Genomic DNA, 2863 nt, shown 5'->3' on the forward strand with positions numbered 1-2863 from the left:
TTTGTGACTCCAGCTGGTCCCATCTTTCTGGCTCCGCGAGCTCACAGAAGGCCCCCAGCAACCTTGAGGCTGGCCCTGCTTGAAGGGACTCTTCCTCACACAGCTGGGACCAGAAAGCCCAGGATTCAAACCTTGGAGCTCTGAGACAGTCCAGTTGTGCTGAACTCCTGGCAGGGCTTCCCTCACCTGGGGGACCTGCCCAGGAGGAGAGGGGGTCATTCTGTGCAGCTGTACTGAGACCCAGGTGCGCAAGGACAGTAACACCTGGCTTTCTCTAGTGCTTTGTATGTGCTGGAAACTCCTCTAAGACCTTTCCACTCATCGCCTTCTGTAATGTTCGGAAAGGCACCATGAAGCAGAAACCATTATATCATCCCTCTTCTAAAGATGGGGAGACTGAGGCACAGGATGGCGACCAAACCCACTCGCTGTCCTGGCAGGCACGTGGCCCAGCCATGCTCAGACCCCGTGATTTTCAATATGGTTCTATTTCTTGGACCTCAGCCTTCTTCGTGTGCTGGCTAGTGGTGATGGGACCCTGAGGTAGGAAGCAGGACTGACAGTGGGTTTGGACTTAACCTGTGGGTCGCAACGAGGGTGGGTGCCGGTCCTGGAATTGGGTGCCTCTCCCCCATGGGGAGAATCTCTTAGAAAACCGAGGGGGGAATTTGAATCTTTGGGAGCCACCAGGGGGCAGCAAAGTGTCTCTGATGGGGAAGCCTGGCTCAGGGCAGGGAAGGCGGAGCCCTGCCCCTCCAGCCTCCCTTGGCTCTTTCTCTAGAGGGGGCCGGCCCTTACCCCATCTGGGGGCGTGCTGAGGTCCCAGCGATGGCTAGGACCCACAAGAGCTTGGCATTGGGGAGCCCTATCCAAACCTCACTGCCTTGCTGGAAACAAGGCTCGGAGCAAGGAGTCCACCAGGCATCACAGCCCCTCTTAGATAGTGAGGCCTTCCCCTGGGACCCCCTTCCAGCCTCCTGCAGACTGTGTGTGTGGGCAAGTGCTGTCCCTTCTCTGGGCCTCAGGCTGCACCTCTGTGCTGGACGGGGCTCACTTGCAGCTCCCACCTCCTCTCCTCTCCCCAGGCTGTTGCCCCGCCAGGCACCACTCCCTCTCTCAAGAGGAGAACCTGAGGGCGGCAGTGACATCCCTTTGCCTCTGTCCCCTTCTCTCCTGGACCCCAGACACTGCCCTTCATTCTCAGCTTTGTGCCTCCCGAAGCCACCAGGCCCAGCAGTATTTCCTTGGAATCTTACAGCGTGAGCTCCCCAGAATAGAGGGGGCGCAGAGAACCCCAGCAGAGGATTCAGCCAAAATCGAGCCTGACGCTGTTCCTCCTCACCAGCCTTGAGCAAGCGAAGCTCTGCTTCAGAGCCTCAGTGTTCTGATCTGTGAAATGGGTGGTTTGCGGGTTCTTGCTACGGACCTGGCATATGTCAATCAAGGTTGGTTCTTACTATGTCCTGAGCGCTTCTCCCCAGCCACAAGGGGTGGGAAAGAGCCAGAATGTATCCATGGCTTGAGTACCTGCCACGTGCAAATGGGCCTTAGCAGTCATTTCGTTTAATCCCCTGCAATCACCCACGTGGTTGTTACTGTAATGGTCATTTTTGCAAATGAGGAAACTGAGGCACAGAACAACTGAGCGCTTCCTCCAGTGAGTGGCAGAGCTCACCTCAGTCCCAGGTGTTCTGTCTCCCAGTTGGGCCTCTGCCCTCGGCCACACTCCTGGGAGACTCGTCAGCTGCTGTTTGTTCCCTTTCTGGTCTCAGCGGGCCAGAGATAAGAAGCCGAGGGCCCTGTTGACCCCATTCAGATAACACCTGCCAATGATCTTACTGTAGCCCTCCCTGGCTGACACCCCAGGATTGCCAAGGGCAGGATGGGGGCACAGGGAGAGGGCAAGGACATGGGTGGTGGAAGCCGAGGCTGTGGATACCATGCAAAGATGACATGACCTGGTCTCGCAGGTCGGGGTATGGGCACAGGGACCCTCACTTTCTGTCTCTGCCCTCTCACACCGCTCCGAGGGGGGATCGGGAAGCCTAGCCGAGGGTCTTGGGAGCAGGAGCGTCTCTGTGTTTGTCCAGGGCTGTGCGGAGAGCTTGGCAGCCTGGGCCGCCAGCTGTGTGTACCTGTCTGGACACGCCCAGCCTCCCCCTCTCCCTGCTGGGGCCCCTGTCCTGGGTTGGAGGACCCCGTGGGCTCCCTGCGGCTTTCCTCTGTCCCCTCACCGGGCTGATTCCAGCACCCTGCCTCCCGAGACCCCTCCTCCATCTAGTCCTTTACTCCAGCCTCAAGCCTGGGAATCCAGACAAGGTGGGATGTGAGGAGGGGGCCCAGGGTCATGCCACGGCTGCTCCCCCTTCCCCAGCCTGGGCAGGACCTGCGCAAGGCAGGACATGGGGCCCCGTACCTGTGGAGTGGCAGGTTGTTTGGGACCCTCTCGTTGGGGACGTGACGGCTGAGGCTTTGTGTCCCTAGTCGTCTGTGTGTGGTTATGTGTGCACCCGTGTGCTCACGACCCTGCATGCACGCATGTTTGTGTCCACGTGTGTGCCTGTGGGAGAGTGCACACACTCGTGTATTTATGAGGGAATAGTGCCATTGAGTGAGGGTTATCTGATTTCCCTCCAAGTGTGTAATGCTTCCCATTTGTGCATTTGGGACTTAACATCTCATCGCTAGCCCCATATCAAACTTAGGTGTCTGCAGAGAGGCAGGGAGGCAGGGAAGGAGCTAGACTTTTGGGAATGGTAGGGACTGGAGCAAACTGAGAGCTTCTGCTCCATGGAAAGGAGGCAGCCACTGCTCGAGCGCAGTGTAACAGATCTCCCGATTGTTTAGCTCAGAATCAAAGCAA

Source organism: Mustela putorius, unplaced genomic scaffold (assembly GCF_011764305.1).
Source record: "Mustela putorius furo isolate JIRA1106 unplaced genomic scaffold, ASM1176430v1.1 tig00537248_pilon_pilon_pilon, whole genome shotgun sequence".
NCBI lineage: Eukaryota > Metazoa > Chordata > Mammalia > Carnivora > Mustelidae > Mustela > Mustela putorius.